The sequence below is a fragment of the Felis catus genome, chromosome C2 (genome assembly GCF_018350175.1).
Source record: "Felis catus isolate Fca126 chromosome C2, F.catus_Fca126_mat1.0, whole genome shotgun sequence".
Classification (NCBI taxonomy): domain Eukaryota; kingdom Metazoa; phylum Chordata; class Mammalia; order Carnivora; family Felidae; genus Felis; species Felis catus.
Genome location: NC_058376.1, coordinates 40167328 through 40190702, shown reverse-complemented (window position 1 = coordinate 40190702; position 23375 = coordinate 40167328). Strand labels below are relative to the sequence as shown.

Below are 23375 nucleotides of genomic sequence, written 5' to 3'. Positions count from 1 at the left end.
AGAGAATAAGAGAGAGAGAGAGAGAGAGAGAGAGAGAGAGAGAGAGAGAGAGAGAGAGAGAGAGAGAGAATCCAAAGCAGACTCCGGGCTCTGAGCCTGACATGGGGCTAGAACTCATGGACTGCAAGATGATGACCTGAGCTGAAGTCAGACGCTCAATTGTCTGAGCCACCCAGGCGTCCCTCCTCTTCAATTTTTTTTTTTTTTTACGCATTGTACAGTTTTCAGAATATAGATCTTTTACCTCTTTAGTTAGGTTTGTTGCCAGCTGTTATGTCGTTTTTGGTACAGTTTCAAATGGAATTGATTCCTTGATTTCTTTTTCTGCTGCTTCATTATTGGTGCATAGAAATGCAACAGATTTCTGCACTTTGATTTTATATCCTGGGACTTTGGTGAATTCATGTATTCTAACAATTTTTTGGTGGAGCCTTTTGGGTTTTCTACATAGAAGATCGTGTCATCTGCACATAGTGAAAGTTAGGTTTCTTGCCAATTAGTATGCTCTTTATTTCTGTTGCCTGATTGTGGAGCTCCTTGAGCCATTATCCTAAGAAGAATCCAACTTTTTTGGCTATTACCTTGTTCTTCAATCATTTCTCTCCTCTCTTTTGCCTCAACAGGTCTAAATGGAGAAAAAAATGGGGGATTGAAAAGTACCCAATTTTATTTCTCTCATGTTATCATGAAAAACATCCCAATCATTTCTTTGCTATTGTTTTCCCACCAAGTAATCTCACCCACTCACCCAAGTAGCTCATCAATTCATTACCACCCCTGTTATGACAATTACTTTCCAAAGAGGATTATTGGTGGCTTTTCTTGGGCCACACTGTGTACATAATAACATCTTGCACTTTCATAAAAATCTCCAAATCAACGTCATTCATAACTCCTGTTTAGATATGTTGAATACAAAACTACTACTTACCAGCTATGCAACTTTGGGCATATTACATAAGTTTTAAGGATTCTCTTTCTTTACCTGTAAGATGGATATGATAATAATGATTATTTAATAAGGTCATTGTTAAAAAATGAGTTAACATGTGAAATAAACTCAGATATATGTATCAATTAATTTCATTACATTATAACTAATACTATTTAGTTTTATTTTATTAGCAGTGACCTAAAAAATCTCTTAATTTAAAATATGCTTAATATTGTAATTATTTTATGAAAACCTCATTTTTAAACTATTCGCTTAAGGTCCAGGTTCAACATATATCCCCTAATTACAGCTTTGTGCTTGTGATGTCAATACGATTGTCCATCTCAGAAGGATGTTAGAAGTTATATTGATGATCAAAACTACTCAGTGCTATCTTAGAGTACAAAAATAATCAAAATCCAGGATAAGTCCCATTCCATCTAAATCAGATATGAAGATAGTCACTATATTATGAAGGTAAATTATGCTGGGAGCTGAGAAATGAAGTGAAATAAGAATTTAATTGTCTTTTAAGAACTCCCAGGCTATCATAAGTTCTATATATAGAGAGATATTTAAATGGCTTTAGATGCTGAATCCTAGCAATAATGGACTCTGGGAGTGTTGGGAAACAGGGAAAGTAAATATAAATCTTGTTCAGAGAAATATTTTCATAAAGAAAAGTAACTTCATAGAAAGGATTTTTAAATTTTTTTTAAATGTTCATTTTTGAGGGGGGGGGAGAGAGAGAGAGATTGTGAATGAGGGAGGGGCAGAGAGAGAGGGAGACAGAAAATCTAAAGCAAGCTCCAGGCTCTGAGCAGTCAGCACAGAGCCTGATGTGGGGCTCAAACCCACAAACTGCAAGATCATGACCTGAGCCTAAGTCGGACGCTTAACCGACTGAGCCACCCAGGCACTCTGAAAAGACTTTTAGTCTCAAATTCATCACAAATGTATGTTTTGTCCTATGTTGATACAGCCACAAAAACCTTTCTTTATTAGTGTCCAAGGAGATGACAGGATTTTGGCGTCTTCTATTTTTTTTTTTTTTAACATTGAGCAAAAAGCCACCTCTGGATATTTTCTAACCATATCATACATTAAGAGCCAAGACAGCATTTTGTTTTTGAAGATACCAAATTGTTGAATATTATATATACCAGAATCTAACTTCCTCCCAAATCCATAATGTGTAAGCAGTACTGAAGGGGAAAAGGGTAGAAAACTTGTAAGAATGACCCCAAATAATTAGCCAAATCAGATTTGGATCTGGGATGCATCCACATCACTCAGGAAAACTTGTTAAAATACAGATGACAAGACTCCATCTGCTGAGATTCTATTTCAGCTGATATGTGATGGCAGATATTTGTATCTAACAAGCTCTTCTGATGACCCTAAAGCACACTAAAATGGCGGCTCCTCTGAATAAGACTAGTGGAAGGAACAAAAGGAATGTCTAGTGGACAGTCAGGCTTTAAACTCAAATCTCTGGTGTACGTAGGAGAGGGGATGGACTGTTCTAACTTTTTTATTTAGTTTACTTGATTTTAATATGTTTCTATAGTCTTATATTAGCATTAGTTAGAGACTAATAAGCTTAGTTCTGTCAAAGTGATACGGAAACTATCATCTATTTATCTACCACCATGTATATACATAGATAGTATGTACACACACACACACACACACACACACACACACACCTATGCAGTAAAAATATATTCTCAACATTATTTTTCTTTCCTTAAAAATAATTTGGAAGTTAAAAAGAAAAATAACATCTACCCCAAAAAGTATTTACCTTTTTTCCAAAGACTTGTTTTTTATTTGTACTGATTCTTGCCATAGTATGTAATGCTAAAAATAAAGAGTAAATAGAATTAAAAATTTTTTAAAAAAAGGAGTACTGTCTCCTAAAAAAACAAAAATAAAAATACAAAAAACAAATAACTAAAACGTTATAAAGCAAGGTTTTTAAAACTGGTTCATAAGAAAGGAGTATGAATAAATATTTGACAGAAAGAGAAATTATCATAAATTATTTCACTATATCTCTCACACTATATACTAAAATAGACTCCAGATATATTAAGCAGATATTTTGAAGTTACAGAAAAATTTAACAGAATATTTTATTTGACGAGTTGATAAATATTTGAAGGAAGTAGAAAAAATGGCAAGGAAAAATTGAGATGAGTGTAAAACGTAAAATACACAATGAAATATAATGCTAAAAATTGAAGTATGGTAACAGTTTAAAGTTGTGTATTCCTATTCTCATAAAATGGCTAAGTAAGTAGCTCTAAAAAAATAAAAAGCTGAGTATAAGAAAGTCAAGATTCTAATAGATGAGTGAACCAAGGATCTGAAAATAAATTTACACAAGAGAAAACATGAAAAAAAACAGTTATGTTTATTTATGGAATTTAATTTTCATGTTATCCTACTGTGAAAAAGATTTGTAGAATAAAGAGTAGATAGGAATTTTTCATTCTCTTTAGTGATAAAATAAAACTTATTTCAATTATAGTAAATTCCACAAAAACTTTCCTTAAAATCTGACACCAAGTGTATATCTGCTTCACAATTAATTGTTAAGGTTTTTGTCTTTTTTCTTTTCTTTTTTTTTTTTTAAAGCCTCATTTGCAAGCAAACTCTACACCCAGTGTGGGGCTTGAACTCTTAATCTTGAGATCAAGAGTTGAATGTTCTAATGACTGGGTAAGCCAGAAACCCTTAGATATAATTTTATAGTGCTAATGCTATTTATAACCGACACAATCTTTTGGAAAGCAACATGACAATAGATAGCATGAACCATAAAGATACATACCATTTGAATGAGTAGTAATTTCAGTCATTAGCTGTTTTCAAAACAGCAAAGTATTGGCAGATGGATTTATATCATAGCATAATCTTTTCAAATAAAAAATTTTAAATGTTTATTGTTGAGACAGAGTGCAAGCAGGGGGGTGGGGAGAGCAGAGAGAGAGGGAGACATAGAATCTGAAGCAGGCTACAGTCCCTCACTCTGTCAGCACAGAGCCTGACACTGGGCTCAAACCCATGAACTATGATATCACGATCTGAGCTGAAGTCGGGTGCTCAACCAACTGAGCCACCCAGACACTCCTATCATAACATAATCTTTAGCTTCAACAAAAAATATTATCTCTATTTTTGTTCAAAATAGTAGAAATGAGTAGGTAAATTTGAAAAAAGAACATAATCTGGAGCTTCTCATAAAATAGGCTATGGAGAAACAAAATTCTGAAACAATAAGAAATGTAACGGTATAAATTAGGATGCCTACCTATTGCATCTTCTGAAAAGTTATTCATTGAAAACAGATTCGATTATGCATTTGAGCTTCATCCACAGTGTTTTGAGTATCTGTAGTTCATTTTTTCTTATGGTGAAATAGCATTTAATTGTGTAGTTATACCAGACATGGTGTATTTGCCAGTACAGGTTTTTGTGTGGTAAAAGAAGTCTAAAGACTATATACCATATCATTCTGTTTGTGACTTTTGGGAAGGAGACAAAACTATACTGAGAGAAAACAGAGTCGTGGTTGGCAGGGTTTGGAGGTAGGGAGAAGAATGGATTTCAAAGGGATGTGCATTAGTTTCCTGGGCCTGCTGTAACAAAATACCACAACCTAGATTATTTAAAACATTAAACTGTAAGTATTAAAAGTGTTTCTGGTGAAGTCTAAGATGGAAATCAGGGACATGTTATTAGACACTAGTGAAAAGACAATCCTTATTTTAAAGCAATTAGCAAACTGTCTGAATTGCATTCACTGGAAAGTAGAACTTAGAAATAATACGAGGATACCTACACGAAGTGTTGAAGGCATGGCCTAGTTTTTCCTTTCTGCTTATAACTGAGTGAAAGCAAAATGAAATAAAGTGTGGAGGGCACTGTTAAAGGATCTGGAAATTGATGATTTGGTAAAACCTCAGATATTCACATTGTTGAAGGTGAGAAACTCTGCCCTGGACTGAAATTTGCTCCAGGATGGACCATCCCCAGTCTTACCCTTACCTGATTTAGATGACTTTAGAAGATGATATTGGGACTTTTTTAGATCAACTTTTTAGTTGATCATATTGAATCAGTGAGATTTAGAGATTTAGAGTTGACCTTGGAAGGAGGCAAGATTTAGGGGGAAGTTAGGATTGGGTTAATGCATTCTGCATGAGTTTGGGGGGACCAGAGGGCAGACTGTTGGTCGAACTGTGTCCTCCAACAAGATATGTTCAAGTCCTAACCCCTGGTGTCCATGAACGTGACCTTATTTGGAAGTAGGGTCTCTGTAGATATAATCAATACTCAATAGGATCATTCTGGATTAGGGCAGGACTTAAATCCAAGGACTGGTGTCTTTTTGAGAGAGAGGGAGATTTTAGATCTACAGAGACACAGATGCACAGGGAGAACTCCATGGGGAGATAGAGGAAAAGATACAGTGATGTGTCATCAAGGAAATGGGTGCCAAAGATTGCTAGCAATCACCAGAAACTAGGAGACAAACATGCACTGATTTCTCCCTCAGAGTCTTCAAAAGGAACCAAACTTACTAATATGTTGGCTTTGGACTTCTAGTCTTCAGAACTGTGAGAGAATAAATTTCTGTTGCTTTAGGCAGTGAAATTTATGGTAATTTGTTATGGCATCCTTAGGAAGTTTATATAGGGCATGAGAAACAAATTTAGGAATGATAGCCCTGTTGTAGATCTTGATTACAATATTTAGCACACAATTGTATGCATGTACAATTGGGCACACAAAAAAGAATTTTCCTAACCTAGATGAAGAAAGGAATTTTAATAAACTGGAGGATAAAATAATGATGTGAGTATAAAATAATTACTTGAGATTTTTGGCTAACTTGAGAAGAATGAGGGATTGTACATTTCTTCCAGGAGAATTGGAAAATTTAAATTTGTAATACGGAACAGAGCCTTGATGTCAGGAAGTAGGAGTAAGGAGACTGAAGTGAAAAGCTGTATTAACATTCTTCTTGGTTCCTTTTACTAGTTGGTAGGTACAACAGAAACCGACATGGAAGAGATAAGTGGAAACTGTGCCATAAGGTCAGAGATAAGTGTCTTTCTAATTTTAGTGTGGGGAAATCAGGGAAACGTTTTGGAGATGACTTCCAAGAAAATAATTTTCCAGTTGACATTCTAGGATGTGCTGTCAGGAAGCAGTGGAAAGGAAAGCATGAAGAAAGGAAACTACATATAAGATTGAACACTGAACTTCAAGTAACTTAAGAAGTCTGAATCTAGATTTGTTGGCAAGGTGGGTCCGTGGCTTGTTTTGTGGCCTACTAGCAATTATTAGGGTCAACTGTTATAGCCCTGTTGTGATGACAAAATGTAGATGCAAGGGTTAGACTTGTTTCAGTCCCAAAGCACTATGAGAATTTTATGGTTTGTAAATTATTAATGTATAAAATTAAAGTGAACTATTTACATTTAATCTAAATTTATAGTTAAAAAATCTGAATGAATGCATATCAATCAAAGCTGGTAGTACAGTTTTAAAATTTACTTTCATTTTGTAGAAAATGGTGTTATGGAGCATTAGGAAAGTGATGGAAAATATAGAAAAAGAGACTTTGGGTGCATTGCTAAGGCTCTGGCTTGATAATATTTTGTCATTCTATTTGTGGCTATTAGTTGCAAATAATCTATTTATTCACTAAAGCACAATGACAGTGAAGTTACCTACCTGTAGAGGATCTTAAAAGTAATTCTAGCTTACTGATCCATGAAAAATATTTCAAACCATTTGCACCATCTATTGAGCTGGAATACAATGATAGCTAGAATCTTTGAGTCTAATGTGTACTTCATCTCTTGGTCCCATTGACCTGGTTCTGTCTAATTTAAGCAGATGCAGTAGAAGTTATATAAATAGTGAATGCATATGTGTACACATTCCAATGATTGTGGAAAAGTTGCCATGCAGTTGAGATACACTATAAATGATGAATGTGCACTCAGCTAGTAAGAGTATTGGTTTGCAGCTCTTCTCTGGGTGTACTGTCCCACATATAACTCTTTGGCTCTTGGGTAGATGATTGACTTTATAAGGATAACTAACCATACTATTTCTAGTCCATACCCTCCTGTGTTCAAATATCTTCCCTTGATTGTATTTCAGGCAAATTGCTATTCAAAGAAAAGTTCAGCTATGATCTCAGCTTTAACACGTCTAAACTACAAACATCAGTTTCTGATTTTGTGTATCTCCCTCCTCTACATATAAATCTGTTTTGACTCCTCCCCTTTTTTTCTTTCTTATACTATCATGGAAAATTCACTATATAATTTTTAGTTGTATCATCATCTTTTCACCATTTGCAGCTTTCTTTCCCCATGGCAACCAGGCTAATTCTATTTCTCACAACATTGCTATAAGATAACAAAAGTAACCTGTCTTGGTGCTTATGTCATCCTTACTCCTGCTCATTCATTTTCTTTAGTACATTTGAGATGAAAAATTTTACATTCATAGAAATAGAATTAACAGCTGTGCTAACTTGAAACTAAATAAAATATAGGAGTTTATTTTATTTTTTTCAATATATGAAATTTATTGTCAAATTGGTTTCCATACAACACCCAGTGCTCATCCCAAAAGGTGCCCTCCTCAATACCCATCACCCACACTCCCTCCTACCCCCCATCAAGCCTCAGTTTGTTCTCAGTTTTTGAGTCTCTTATGCTTTGGCTCTCTCCTACTCTAACCTCTTTTTTTTTCCTTCCCCTCCCCCATGGGTTCCTGTTAAGTTTCTCAGGATCCACAGAAGAGTGAAACCATATGGTATCTGTCTTTCTCTGTATGGCTTATTTCACTTAGCATCACACTCTCCAGTTCCATCCACGTTGCTACAAAGGGCCATATTTAATTCTTTCTCATTGCCATATAGTATTCCATTGTGTATGTAAACCACAATTTCTTTATCCATTCATCAATTGATGGACATTTAGGCTCTTTCCGTAATTTGGCTATTGTTGAGAGTGCTGCTATAAACATTGGGGTACAAGTGTCCCTATGCATCAGTACTCCTGTATCCCTTGGGTAAATTCCTAGCAGTGCTATTGCTGGGTCATAGGGTAGGTCTATTAATTTTTTGAGGAACCTCCACACTGTTTTTCAGAGTACAGCACCAATTTGCATTCCCACCAACAGTGCAAGAGGGTTCCCGTTTCTCCACATCCTCTCCAGCATCTATAGTCTCCTGATTTGTTCATTTTGGCCACTCTGACTGGCATGAGGTGATATCTGAGTGTGGTTTTGATTTGTATTTCCCTGATAAGGAGCGACGTTGAGCATCTTTTCATGTGCCTGTTGGCCATCCAGATGTCTTCATCTGGAAGTTCTCCTTCCCTTTCTATTTTTTGGAATAGCTTGAGAAGGATAGGTATTATCTCTGCTTTAAACGTCTGGTAGAACTCCCCTGGGAAGCCATCTGGTCCTGGACTCTTATTTGTTGGGAGATTTTTGATGACTGATTCAATTTCTTTGCTGGTTATGGGTCTGTTCAGGCTTTCTGTTTCCTCCTGATTGAGTTTTGGAAGCGTGTGGGTGTTTAGGAATTTGTCCATTTCTTCCAGGTTGTCCAGTTTGTTGGCATATAATTTTTCATAGTATTCCCTGATAATTGCTTGTATCTCTGAGGGATTGGTTGTAATAATTCCATTTTCACTCATGATTTTATCTATTTGGGTCATCTCCCTTTTCTTTTTGAGAAGCCTGGCTAGAGTTTTATCAATTTCACTTATTTTTTTCAAAAAACCAACTCTTGGTTTTGTTCATCTGCTCTACAGTTTTTTTTAGATTCTGTATTGTTTATTTCTGCTCTGATCTTTATTATTTCTCTTCTCTTGGGTTTAGGCTGTCTTTGCTGTTCTGCTTCTAGTTCCTTTAGGTGTGCTGTTAGATTTTGTATTTGGGATTTTTCTTGTTTCTTGAGATAGGCCTGGATTGCAATGTCTTTTCCTCTCAGGACTGCCTTCGCTGCATCCCAAAGCGTTTGGATTGTTGTATTTTCATTTTTGTTTGTTTCCATATATTATTTAAATTCTTCTCTAATTGCCTGGTTGACCCATTCATTCTTTAGTAGGGTGTTCTTTAACCTCGATGCTTTTGGAGGTTTTCCAGTCTTTTTCCTGTGGTTGATTTCAAGCTTCATAGCATTGTGGTCTGAAAGTATGCATGGTATGATTTCAATTCTTGTATACTTCTGAAGGGCTGTTTTGTGACCCAGTATGTGATCTATCTTGGAGAATGTTCCATGTGCACTCGAGAAGAAAGTATATTCTGTTGCTTTGTGATGCAGAGTTCTAAATATATCTGTCAGGTCCATCTGATCCAATGTATCATTCAGGGCCCTTGTTTCTTTATTAACTATCTAGATGATCTATCCATTTCTGTAAGTGGAATGTTAAAGTCCCCTGCAATGACCACATTCTTATCAATAAGGTTGCTTATATTTGTGAGTAATTGTTTTATATATTTGGGGGCTCCTGTATTCGGCACATAGACATTTATAATTGTTAGCTCTTCCTGATGGATAGACCCTGTGATTATTATATAATGCCCTTCTTCATCTCTTGTTTCAGCCTTTAAAGTCTAGTTTGTCTGATATAAGTATGGCTACTCCAGCTTTCTTTTGACTTCCAGTGGCATGATAAATAGTTCTCCATCCCCTCACTCTCAATCTGAAGGTGTCCTCAGGTCTAAAATGAGTCTCTTGTAGACAGCAAATAGATGGGTCTTGTTTTTTTTATCCATTCTGATACCCTATGTCTTTTGCTTGGTGCGTTTAGTCCATTTACATTCAGTGTTATTATAGAAAGATACAGGTTTAGAGTCATTGTGATGTCTGTAGGTTTCATGCTTTTAGCGATGTCTCTGGTACTTTGTCTCACAGGATGCCCCTTAGGATCTCTTGTAGGGCTGGGTTAGTGGTGACGAATTCCTTCAGTTTTTGTTTGTTTGGGAAGACCTTTATCTCTCCTTCTAATCTAAATGACCGACTTGCTGGATAAAGGATTCTCAGCTGCATATTTTTTCTGTTCATCACATTGAAGACCTCCTGCCAGTCCTTTCTGGCCTGCCAAGTTTCAGTAGAGAGATCAGTCACAAGTCTTATAGGTCTCCCTTTATATGTGAGGGCACGTTTACCCCTTGCTGCTTTCAGAATTTTCTCTTTATCCTTGTATTTTGCCAGTTTCACTATGATATGTCGTGCAGAAGATCGATTCAAGTTAGGTCTGAAGGGAGTTCTCTGTGCCTCTTGGATTTCAATGCCTTTTTCCTTCCCCAGATCAGGGAGGTTCTCAGCTATTATTTCTTCAAGTACCCCTTCAGCACCTTTCCCTCTCTCTTCCTCCTCTGGAATACCAATTATGCATATATTATTTCTTTTTAGTGTATCACTTAGTTCTCTAATTTTCCCCTCATACTCCTGGATTTTTTATCTATCTTTTTCTCAGCTCTTTTTCCATAATTTTATCTTCTAGTCCACCTATTCTCTCCTCTGCCTCTTCAAGCCGTGGTTGTGTCCATTTTATTTTGCAGCTCATTGATAGCATTTTTTTGCTCCTCCTTGCTGTTCCTTAGTCCCTTGATCTCTGTAGCAAGAGGTTATCTGCTGTTCTTTATACTGTTTTCAAGCCCAGTGATTAATTTTATGACTATTATTCTAAATTCACTTTCTGTTATATTGTTTAAATCGTTTTGGATCAGTACGTTAGCTGTCGTTATTTCCTGGATGTTTTTTTTGAGGGGAATTCTTCTGTTTTCTCATTTTGGATAGTCCCTGGAGTGGTGTGGAACTGTGGGGAACTTCCCCTGTGCTGTCTTGAATAACTTGCGTTGGTGGGCGGGGCCACAGTCAGACCTGATATCTGCCCCCAGCCCACACGCTGGGGCCACAGTCAGACTGGTGTGTGCCTTCTCTTTCCCTCTTCTAGGGGTGGGATTCACTGTGGGGTGTCATGGCCCGTCTGGGCTACTTGCGCACTGCCAGGCTTGTGGTGCTGGGGATCTGGTGTATTAGCTGGGGTGGATCAGCAAGGTGCATAGGGGCGGGAGGGGCTGGCTCAGCTCACTTTTCCTTCAGAGATCTGCTTCGGGAGGGGGCCCTCTTCTGTGGACCTCTTGTCTACACTTTGCTCCGGAGAATCCATTCTGCTAGTGTTCTGGCGATTTTCTGGGTTATTTAGGCAGGTGTGGGTGGAATCTAAGTGATCCGCAGGTCGCGGTGAGATCAGTGTCCTCCTACACTGCCATCTTCCCCTATAGGAGTTTATAATAAGTCAAGGCTAATAAAAGTTAAATTTCTATTTAAAAATCAAACTAAAAATCCTTCAAACATGATCTGTTTCTCTTTTGGGCTGAATTTTTTTCATTAAGTAAAATATGGTTAACTTATAATGGTGGACTTTAAAAAAAAAATGAATGGAAAATTCCATGACCACCTATAATACTGTACAGAGAAGAGAGATGACATTGGAAGAACCAGAGAGAAGTGGTAATATGAGTGATGTCTATTTTTCCAGTCACCATACTTTCCGTTTACCATTATTTACAAACATAAACACGTGGCCATCCCAGAGGATATTCCACAGTATGTAGCTGTGAGTTTTTGCTAATGATAACCTTTCCAAATTAAGAGATTGATCTATTATAATTTTAGAGTGGGATTATTTTAACAAATGTTTCTAGTTCTTTTTATGTCTAAAATTTGGAGTCAAGGTTTGTTTTTATAGAAAATTTTTCATTTTTGAGCTAATTTGAATTTATTGACATAAAATTTTAACTATAAAAAATACTTTATTGACTTTCCCTCTTAACCCCTTTTTATTCTACTATTGAAACTTCTGTCATTTTATGTTTCATTTTTAAAATCTTGATTTTTTGAGAGTGGTTAATTCTATTAGTCTATGTTAAAGATTATTTAAGTTATGCTGATGAGATTCAGTTTGATTTTCTTGAATTTTTACTCAATTTCTGCTTTTTTATTCATTTCTACTTTGAGTCTAGTCCATCATTGATGTACATTCTGATTTGAATGCCCTTTTGTTTTCAATCTTTCCTGCAGTTATAATGCCCTGCATACCACTCATTTCGAAGTACAAATTTTGAAGCATCCCATTTAATCCCAAACATTTTATAATTTCCTTTTTGAGCTTTTCTTTCCCCTTCCCCCCTTCCCTTCCCCCATCTCTTTCCTTTCACCAGGTAAAAGATAGAATGGGAGGCACCAAGGTGTGGTGGCTGAGGCTGGGCTCTGGCACCATACTTCTGTGTTCATCCAAGTCTCTGTGTTTACTAGCTCTCAGAAGGTAGGGAAGTTAATTAGCATCTCTGTGTGTCAGTGCTCTGATCTAGAAAAAGAAGATAAGAAGGAATTCCCTTCCATGGTTGTTCGGGGACTAATTGAAGTGGTATCTGGCCAGCACTTGGAACAGAGTCAATGAGAAAAGAACTCCTAATTGTCCCTGCCGGCCTCCACACCACTTAACTATTTCAGTCACCTTTGTCTTTGTCTTTTTTTCATGATGAAGTATTTGATTCTCAAACACATGACATGTGCATTCACATGGAAGCACACACTCTTTTTATATTGGTTGTTTTGTTTTTGGAAAAGAGAACGTCCTTAAAGCTTAACTTAAAACCTAAAAAAAAATTATTATCAGAAATCCACAAAAAGGACTCTTAGAACTTCAGCATTCTAAGTTAGCTTTCTCAGAATTTTCTGACTTTGGAGAGAGAGAGGGAGGGAGGGAGGGATGGTAGGTGATGACCATGAAAGTTTGGTAACTGTTTTTGTTTTTGAAGAAATTAAGAATTCTTGCATAGAAAAAATTGCTCAAGTGTATCATTACCTATTTCCTGAACAAAGAGTTAATGTACATTAGGAATGGTTGTCTTAAAATTTAGACGTGGTTAGGTTTGACTTTGTATTTTATAAGGGAAAAATTGGATTTGCCATTTCAAGTAAACAGTTGCATTTCTTACATTTTATTTCAGAGGGTGAAAAGCCAGCATTGTTATTTATGGTCATAAAAGTCTTTTCAAAATGTTTTAAAAAAAGAAATGTTTATGATGCTTAAGTGGAAACAAATATATGCTCATGTGGCATGCAGAAAAAAATCTCAATATGAAAATACCTAAAAGTGCTACTTGTCAGGTTTATCACAGATTATAACAACAACGTTAGTTTTATCCTCTCAAATCAGAACTGGGGTGATGGGATTTTGTATTCTTAAAATAAAAGGTTGAAAGCCTGTGAAAGGAAAAAGTCATCACACCAAAACCCAAAAATTAATGCTGTCTGTCTTTACTTATATTGTGTTCTGTGAGAGGTGGAACTAAGTTTAGAATTGGCACTCTGTTAGAAAAATCAAAATTGCAAAGGGCTGATAGGTTTGTGGTTTCCTTTAATATATAGAAAAATTTTTTTTGCATTATCAAAATAATGCAATAACTCTCCATAATGCTACCTGTAAGTGAATTAAAAAGCATGAAAAACAGCTGATTCCATCCTGAGACTAATGAGGCTGCTGGAGTTTAAGAAGCAGGTGCTGGGTATGAGCAGATGTGATAGTTCCCTTAGGTTCTTCTTTTCCCATAAAGGAAGGGATTTGGTGGGGAGATTTGAATCTTAAGCTGGACTCGAGAAATGAATTCAAGTTCAATATCCCAAAAGTTGGCAGAAGAAACTGAGCTGGACCGTGTTGGTTGATGGTGTGGAATAGAGCAAAGAATGGATAGGGTAGCTCCCCTTGAACACGTTCTTCACAAATGGCCCATTTTAAAAGTGCTTAGAAGTCATACTGATGATAGTTAAACCTATTATTAACAAGTCTTTTAAGGAAGCAGTGTTGAAAATTGAATTAAAACAGCAAAGGTCAGATAGTGAATGGTCATGAGAGTAGTAAGGAAGAAATTTTCTTTCATTTGTTTATTTTCCTGTCAACCAAAAATTCAGGTCCACTCCAGAACGTGTGCTCTCGCTAGCCAATGTTAGAATCTGTCTAGGTCACTCATTACCACGTTGATTGCCACCCAGACTCTGAGCTAATAGATTTCTTTATATTCTTCTTCCCACCCCTTTCTGAATTTTTCTCCCATTTCTAGTTATCCCCTCCCTTTTCACCAACCCACTTTCAATCTTCACCAGCAATTCAACGCACTAACATTGATTTACCTTTTGGCCAAATTTCCCCAACTCCACACAGATCTGCCTGCTCTTTAGAATTTTCCTTTGTCTCCTTAAGCTCTAAGTGACATACTTAGCCTTTCTAGTTAGAGTAGAGCTAAATTCTAATTTGATTTTCTAAAGCAGACAAGGTGAATTTATTTGTTTAAAGGCTTTGTATTTAAAAAGGAGTACTCTCTTGTCAAATAATGGATGGACTTTGGGAGGTTCTTAAGAATTATGATGAGTTTATGAAACTCAGCAGTGAGGGGGCACCTGGCTGTCTCAGTCCATAGAACATGTGACTCTGATCTCCTAGTTGTAGGTTCAAGCCGACAACTAGGCATATAGAGATCTTCTTGGGCATAGATATTTGTTAAATAAATCTTAAAAACAAAAAAAAAATCGGCCATTGCAAGCCCATGCCCCACGCCACTCTTGATCTCTGTAAGTGAAACTCACAGGTCTCCATAAGACAAAGCTTTGTAAAGTGGAAATGAAGTTGAGAATCACAATTTAATGTTGATGAGCTGCTATAATTTAAAATTTATTCCAGCATATCAAATCAAATACCAATTTACAAATTCTTTACAAAAATTTCAGATTAAAATAATTTTGGGGGGGGGGTTTTAAATTCCCAATTTAAAAAGAATCTGTAGAGAACAAACAAGAGTTCATCAAGTTTAAAAAACAAAAACAAAAAAGTTTTCTTAAATATTTAAAATTTACCAAAGTCATACTTAACTGCCTTTGAAACAAAGTGTGGAAACTCAGAGGGAATCAAATTCTTACTGGACTCAAGGAAACCAAAACTCCAATACTGTATCCTAGTGCTGCCTGGTTACATGATATTAAATAGAAGGGAGGAAATCTGATCTCAAAGTAAGAGAAAGAGGATTAGTTTTCTTCCTGAGTTAAAGCTTCTTTTTTACTTTTTATTTTTTTAATATTTCTTTATTTTTGAGAGGGAGAAACAGAGCATGAGTAGGGGAGGGGCAGAGAGAGGGAGACAGAGTCTGAAACAGGCTCTGAGTTGTCAGCATAGAGCCCATTGCGGGGCTAGAACCCACCAACCAGGAGATGGTGACCTGAGCCAACCCAGGAGCCTCCAGGAAAGCTTTAATGAAAGAAACCGAATAAGTTTTAAGAAGCTTTGAAGGCCAAGATGTCTTGATATCATTATCTTCACTTGTTATTTGCATTTTAGAAATAAGAGAATACCCTCCACATGGGTAATTAATGATCATTTGTGGAAACAAAAACCTCATGGAAACAAAATAAAGGATCAGTTAATGGAAAAGAAAAAATATTCATGATAATAACACTAAAATTTTACTGTATTGTGCTATTAAAGTTAACAAAAACCAACTGGCTACATTAACCTTCTCAATATCCCTGTTTTTTAAGGATTGGAGACATCTTTATATTGTTAGTAGTGACAAGGTTGAGAGTCATCTACATAAATTCTCCATAACTTTAAAATAAACATAGAATGTTAGCGATTAAAATATATTTAAGAGTCAGAATTCCTAGCTTCTCATCAAAGATCTTAATGACCTGTAAACTCTGAACCATCAGAACAAGCTGATTGTTCTTTAATTGTAATTATACTTCTCAGTCAGCTTCCCTTAGGTGCTCAGATTTGCCTTTTGTAACCTTTTCTTCAACTATGAAATGTTTATTAGAGATCAAGCAAGTTCACAGGCATGACTCATTAGTTGCAATAAAAAAAAAAAAAAACACACAGGAATTCAGGAATTCAAAAAAATCCAGCAAAGCTGAAGGAGTACAATTAGAGGATTTTACAGTGAAATAATTTTCAAAGGAATAAAGAATGCTGAAAAAGTAAAATGCAGGCATTAGAACTGCACTCCTGCAGCAGGAAGGAAGTAGGTGCGACATCTAAGAGATACTGGCAGAGCCAGACCAAAGTTCTCCAGTGTTTGGTGGGTGATGGCATGAATCATAGTGGACATTAAATGGAAATACCATTTTGAAATTAATATGTGACTATTGGATTTGCTTCAATGAATATTACTCAGCTTTTGCCCTCTGAAGCACCCCAATTCAAGCATGCCTTATATAGAGATGACAGTGGGGTGCTGGAACCAGGCAAAAGGAACTGAGGTTCTTCTATTAGGAAACCATGCAGGTGGCTTTCTCTCTCCCTCAGCTTCCCTCTCTTTTACTCATGAACACAATAATCAATTATAAACTTAATGTTTTAATTATCAATAACAAAGCAATGTTTCAAATATCAGCAACAAAGCAAGACATTTTATAAACATTTCATGAAAAAAAGGACAATGAAAAAATAAGTTTCCAGCAAGTGAGAATTCCATTATTATGAAGTCGAGCTGTTATTATTTAAATAGAACCCATCTATTCCACAAAGTAATGGAAGACTCTAATTTAAGGTGTGTTCTTTCTTTAACATACCATACTTTACACTTTTGTTAAAGTTCTTAAAAACATAATTTTGTAATTTCTTCCTTCACTCGTCAGACTCTCAGTCTTTTTTTTTTAATTTTAATTTTTATTTTTATTTACTTTCTAAAGGTTTATTTGTTTTTAAGACAGAGAGAGTGAGCACACAAGCAGGGGAGGGGACAGAGAGAGAGAGAGACAGAATCTGAAACAGGCTCCAGGCTCTGAACTGTCAGCACAGAGTCCGACATGGAGCTCTAACCCACGAACTGTCAGATCATGACCTGAGCTGAAGTAGGATGCTCAACCTACTGAGCCACCCAGGTGCTCTTTCAGTTTTTTTTTAAACAAGATCTGAAGTATTTTAATTTCATGATAATAGAAACGTATTACAAGTTAAAAATAAAATACTATCTGTGGCAATGTTTTTCCCAAATTACCTGACACATCAAGGACTGTGAATTAGTATCACTTATTAGAACTGAAAATAGAAATTCTAACAAAACTATATTTCTTGGGAAGAGGATATTTGACACATGACTGCCACATGACTCCAACTTTTCAGCCCCAGTGTGAGGGATAGTTGGAGATGTTCTTTGTCATCAGTGGGCAACACAGTACTCAGACAAAAAGCACTGGACCAGGAGGTAGAAAGCCAGTAAAGCATGTGAATATGGCTGATGATAATACTGGAAAAGGCGTATAGTGACTTTGCATAAATTTTGAGGCTGAATATAATACAGGAAGGAAAACTGGTCAATTTCTTCGTTGACTATACTTTTAGGATTTGTATTATGTTCCTTATTTCTATTGTCTTAAGCATGTAACAGGAGATCATTTGAAAATAGCTTTGGTTGATAATCCAAGAGCTTTAATGAAAAGTAGGAATTTTCTTCTTTCTCAAATTCCTGATCAAAGAATCTGTGGCTATTCTGTAACTTATGAAAAGCAATGCCATCAAGTGCCCACATTGTGCCTAAATGTAATTTCCCAGTACGAGGAACAGGGCTCCTTTGGAGATAAAGCTGAATTCAGAACTGGTGCAGGAAATGGGCAAAATAAGCCTGTATGATATCAGAAACCAAGAGGTCATGCCCAAAATGTACATATGAAGAAGATTTCACTGGTTAAAAATTGGACCATTAGATTATCAAAAAAGATAGTAATCACAAAAGATTGGGTCATCTCAAATATGTTTAGGTTCATAGTGATACTAAAATATTAACTAGCTCATTATTAACTAATAGTTCATTATTATTAGATTATGTCAGCAGACTAACTTATTAATGTGAAAACTGTTAGACAAGCAAGTATATATGAAGGGCTGCCTATATCACAGAAAGAGAGACAACCAGGTAAGTGTTTCAGGGTAGAGAAGATAACATTATCCTTGAAGTAGTCTTGTAAAAAAAGAAGAAAATAAAAAGTTAATGTAAATTTGACACTGACCAATTTGAAACTATTTCTTCAACAAATAAAGTTCATGGGGGAGAAAGGAGATAGAGAATAAGCTTCTAGATTAGAAGAGAAGTAATTGTAATATGTGTACTTTTGGGTCGATGCACATTACATGGGATAGCTCTAGAAATCTCCCACTGTTCCTGGAATGTAGAGGGTGTGCTACAGTTATTATTTCTTCATAGAGAAAAAGATCATTCTTCTCTATTTTTATGTTCTAGAGGTATTTAAAGGTAACTTAGAATATTTTCAATGAATTGTGTAGAATGTTATTTTGAAGTGTGTATTGTTTTTTCTCTAAAATCTGTTTTTAGTTCTTCATATTTTTGGACTCAGCAATACTTCAAATAGCGTCTTGAATTTAGCAATAAAGAAGGTCGTGTTTCTTCAGGAATCTAAAAGGAGCATGAGAACAGATAGCATGTGACTTTTTCTGACTTGTTTATTATGACATTTAGTAAAGGAACTATTTTAAATCTTGAAACTTTCCCAGTGTCCTTTTCCATTTTGTTAAAATATTCAACTTTCTATAAGCAACATCTTTCAATATTCCTGGTGACCTTGATTTTTTTTGTCAGCTCTTTGGTTATTTGCTTTTTTCTTTTTAACTTGTTCAGAATTGATTTCTCTTGAGGATTAGAAGAACTTTTTATCATTAGTCTCAATATCTGTGAAAGTGTTTTTCAAAACAGTAGGAAAGAGGGCTATGTCTGAGTTGCAATACAGTATAGTTAACTGAAAATGAATTTATGACAATATCCTCAGAGTATATATGATCTTCCAGGTAGAATATAATTAATCAAAGTAGGCTAGGGAAGCAGAGGAAGACAAATTGTAATTCTGAAAATGCTTTTAGCAGACCAGTGTGAGAATTTCTTCAGATGCCTCTTGGTGACCTAAATATTTCAAACCTCTATTACAAACATGTGCATACATACCATGTTCATACACACACATACATATATGTGCAAATATATGTATGTATATATGTATATATGTATACATATGTATATTGTATATACACATATATGATACACATACATATGCATTTGTCTATGTATATATATATGCTTAGACAACACATACATGTAAATTTGAGTTGGAAGGATAGAGAAACTTTCAATATCACTATCTCTATTCTCTGTTCAGTGGCAATCTTCCTACCAAGTTCTCTGGTTAGGAGAAGTCTTACTTAACTTCAGGAATAATTCAGAACTCCAGTGTGTATAATTTGTAGAGTCCCTCAGGACATTTTTAACAGTATATCACCCTTAGAGTGTGAATTGCTCAAGTAACTCTAGAAATGTTGGTGCTAGCCCCTGAAGTGTATGTAACCTAGTAACCTGACCAGGTTTCTTCTATGTGTCTGTTACAGCAACAGGCCCTTTCCAGATTATATTCAAAAAAGAAAATTTCAGAAAGTTTTATTTCCAGTCTGATCAGAATCAGCATCCCCCAAAAATGGAAACTTCTTAGAAAATTAAAGTAAGGCCATCACTGATTGCCTTCTTCCAAATTTTCTGGGTCTTCCTTCACTTCCTGTAAATCCAGCCACATGCTTTACTTGTTCAAACTTTACTTTCTTTTTAGTGTTAAACCTCACTGAAAAGTAGATCCTAAGGCTTTTGAGATCTCATTCTTGAGTACCCCCAGTAACCTGTCATTCTATATGAACTGTGTGGTTGCAAAAATGAGCAAGAATACACATGACCACATAGTTCATGTATCTTAAGGTCTACTGCAGGAAATGGGTGTTAATCATAAAAGTGAATATAAGATTATAAATACAATAAGTGGCAAAAAGGAAGTTATATGTGCTATCAGGATATAAGAGGATCATTTACCTTAGTGTGTAGGGCCTTTCCTGGGTAAGTGATACCGACCTGCGATATGAATGATTTTTAAGAAGTAGGCAAAGAGGGAGGAAAGAACATATAGAGAGATCCTTCAGTGGGGAGAAGTATCATAAGAAATTTTAGGAAATGAAGCTGGGGAGATCAGTAAAGTCTTACTAGGTGCTCTGAATGCCATAGTAGTTGATGTCGGCATTTATTTTGCTGATCACCATCCCCCTTCATTTCATAGTTTGAAGGAATTTCCCTGGTGTCGTCTTGGGTGGGATGCTGGGCTCATCCTTTCCTTACATAAAATGAAGGGGGCTGAGCATTTCCTCTCCACACCCTCTGGCACTGGTTAACTGGATGCTTCCACATGAGACTTTGTTTGGGGTGAATAAAACTAAGAATTTACGACAGCTAAAGAACATTCACTGTGGCCACAACAAGAGTCACAAGTGCAGTGATGATCACAGTAAATAATCATTTTTACGGTGGTATGGTAGGAGAGGCATGTGTCCACGGGTCAGAATACCTGTAGTGGTACCTTAACCACACTTCGTGTGGTATGACCTTGGCTGAATTCTCTGCTACTTAGCCTTCTGTACGAGTCTGAGTTCTCTAGGAAGGCAGAACCAATAGGATACATATATATCCTATATATTTGTTTTCCAGAAGAAAAGTGACATACTGGTATTAAAATTATCTTTAAGTTTAGTTTAGAAAAAGCTTTAATATTAAGTAAGCAAATGTTCATCTACTTCTCATTTTTGTTTCCAGTGTAATTTTGCATACTATTTATATAATTTTCTAGGGTTTTTACTTTTTTTTATTTGTAATAGCAAATGGCATACCAATAAAAAAGCTTTGTTCAAACTTTCATTATCATGGAGAATGTGTCCGTGAGAACCACCATCTACTAATTAAGATTAGGCTGGTTTATTCTCTCCTAATACAACATTTGCCAGGACTAGCTTACTTTATTTAATTGTACAATTTGTCTAAATAAACAAGTAGGTATAGGTCGAGGCTATGAGCAATGCTGGAGGGCATATGACTTGACATAAACTTCACACTGTTGAATAGGAAATAAATAGCATAACTTTTCTGGAAAGCAATTTGGCTGTATGTAGTAAGAGCCCAAATACTTTTATCTAATTTGTACTTAAAAGCATTTCCCCATATTTCACTTCTAAAGAAAATAGAAAAATATTATGGCAAAAAATTATGTTCAAGTTAATCTATAGTGAGAAATACTTGAAAATATTCTAAACTTTCTATATTTTTAAAAGGAGCCTGCTCTGGCTTGGATTGTCTCCCCAAAAAGCCTGATCCCTCCCCAGAACCTATGAATGTGATCTTCTTTGGGAGTAGTCTTTGTGTATGTCATCAAGTTATGATGAGGTCCTTAGGGTGGACCCTCAACCAGTGTAATTGGTGGTGTTGTAAGAAGAGAAGGCAAAGTAATGGGAGATCTTCATGTGAAGACAAGGCACGTTTATGCTGCCATAAACCAGAGTATGCCTGGGGTTACCAAAAGCTGGAAGAGGCAAAGATTTTTTCCTAGATGTTCCTTGAAGGACTATAGCCATGCCACCACTCAGATTTCAGACTTCTCTCCTCTAGAACTGTGAAATAAGTTTTTTTTAATTCATATTCTTAAAATTTATATCCAAATTAGTTAGCATATAATGCAACAATGATTTCAGGAGTAAATTCCTTAATGCTCCTTACCCATTTAGCCCATCACCCCTCCCACAACCCCTCCAGTAACTGTTTTCCTTATTTAAAGGTCCTTTATGTTTTGTCCTCCTCCATGTTTTTATATTATTTTTGCTTCCTTTCCCTTATTTTCATCTGTTCTGTGTCTTAAAGTCCTCATATGAGTGAAGTCATATGACTTTTGTCTTTCTTTAATTTTGCTTTGCATAATACTCTCTAGTTCCATCCAGTTGTAGTTCCATCTGGTCGTAAATGGCAAGATTTCATTCTTTCTGATTGCTGAGTAATACTCCACTGTATATATGTACCACATCTTCTTTATCCATTCACCCATCGATGGCCATTTGGGCTCTTTCCATACTTTGGCTATTGTTGATAGTGCTGCTGTAAACGTTGGGGTGCATGTGTCCCTTCGAAACAGCACACCTGGATCCCTTGGGTAAATGCCTAGTAGTGTAATTGTTGAGTTGTAGGGTAGTTCTATTTTTAATTTTTTGAGGAACCTCCATACTGTTTACCAGAGTGGCTGCACCAGTTTGCATTTCCACCAGCAGTGCAAAAAGATCCTCTTTCTCTGCATCCTTGCCAACATCTGTTGTTGCCTCAGTTACTAACTTTAGCCATTCTGACAGGTGTGAGGTGGTATCTCATTGTGGTTTTGATTTGTATTTCCCTGATGATGAGTGATGATGAGCATTTTGTCCTGTGTCAGTTGGCCATCTGGATGTCTTCTTTGGAGAAGTGGTAGTCATGTCTTTTGCCCATTTCTTCACTGGATTATTTGTTTTTTGGGTGTTGAGTTTGATAAATTCTTTATAGATTTTTGGATACTAATCCTTTATCTGATATGTTGTTTGCAAATATCTTCTCCCATTCCATCAGTTGCCTTTTAGTTTTGCTGATTGTTTCCTTCGCTGTGCAGAGGCTTTTTATTTATGGTCCTTTTTTTTTTTTTAAACAACAGCCCTAGGAAACTAGTACAAAGGCTATATGACTTTCATAACCAGAAAATTTGTTAAAAATTTTTAATGTTTGTTTTTGAGAGAGTGTGTGAGTCAGTGGGAGAAAGGGGGGAGACAGAGAATCTGAAGCAGGTTCCAGACTCCGAGCTGTCAGCACAGAGCCCTACATGGGGCTGGAACTCAGGAACTGCGAGATCATGACCTGGGCCTAAGTCAGATGCTTAACCAACAGAGCCACCCAGGCAACCAGTTTAGCAGTAATTATATCTGGTTCTCTTTGGGACAGTAGTTCTCAGCCATACCAATTCTTTTTTTTTTTTTTTTTCGTAACAAAGATTTTGTAATTCCCTTTTGGCTATCCTGAAAGGAAATTCATCGATAATACAACCCACCTATATAATTTCCAAATGCCATTATTATGCCTTGATTGTAATCCAATCAACATAAGATATTAATTTGTAAATAAATAATAAGTATTTAAATATCTAAATGTCTTAGGGAGACTTTATTAGAAGACATAGTGAAATAGTTGCATGTTTGTGCCACAAGTGAAACATACAGATTGAATGCATGATTCAAATACCATGTGTAGTGTTAATGTTTGTTATGATTTTCTGAAATAGTTAACAACTTCTACTGATTTCCAACAAGCAAAATAGGATTCATTTTTGGGATTAATTTCATGATAGTGTTATTTACTTTATGAAGCCAAGCTAAATTATCAAAACTCAAATTATCCCTTTCTCCTTAGAAATACTAATATTTTATTCCCTTACATCTGAACCTGCTCATTTTTA

The 23375-nt window shown here is 35.9% G+C and overlaps 1 long non-coding RNA gene across 2 annotated transcripts in view; it reads right to left on the bottom strand.

The window, feature by feature from the left end:
• Positions 1-258: 258 nt before the first annotated feature.
• The window catches only part of LOC109503395, a 205294-nt gene continuing 182177 nt past the window's right edge, over positions 259-23375 (bottom strand). For both annotated transcript variants that reach the window (XR_006584960.1, XR_002162343.3), the window contains exons 5-7: positions 2742-2797; positions 932-985; positions 259-625 (exon numbers count right to left, since the gene is read on the bottom strand). This is a non-coding gene — a long non-coding RNA (uncharacterized LOC109503395). The remainder of the gene's footprint in view (positions 626-931; positions 986-2741; positions 2798-23375) is intronic.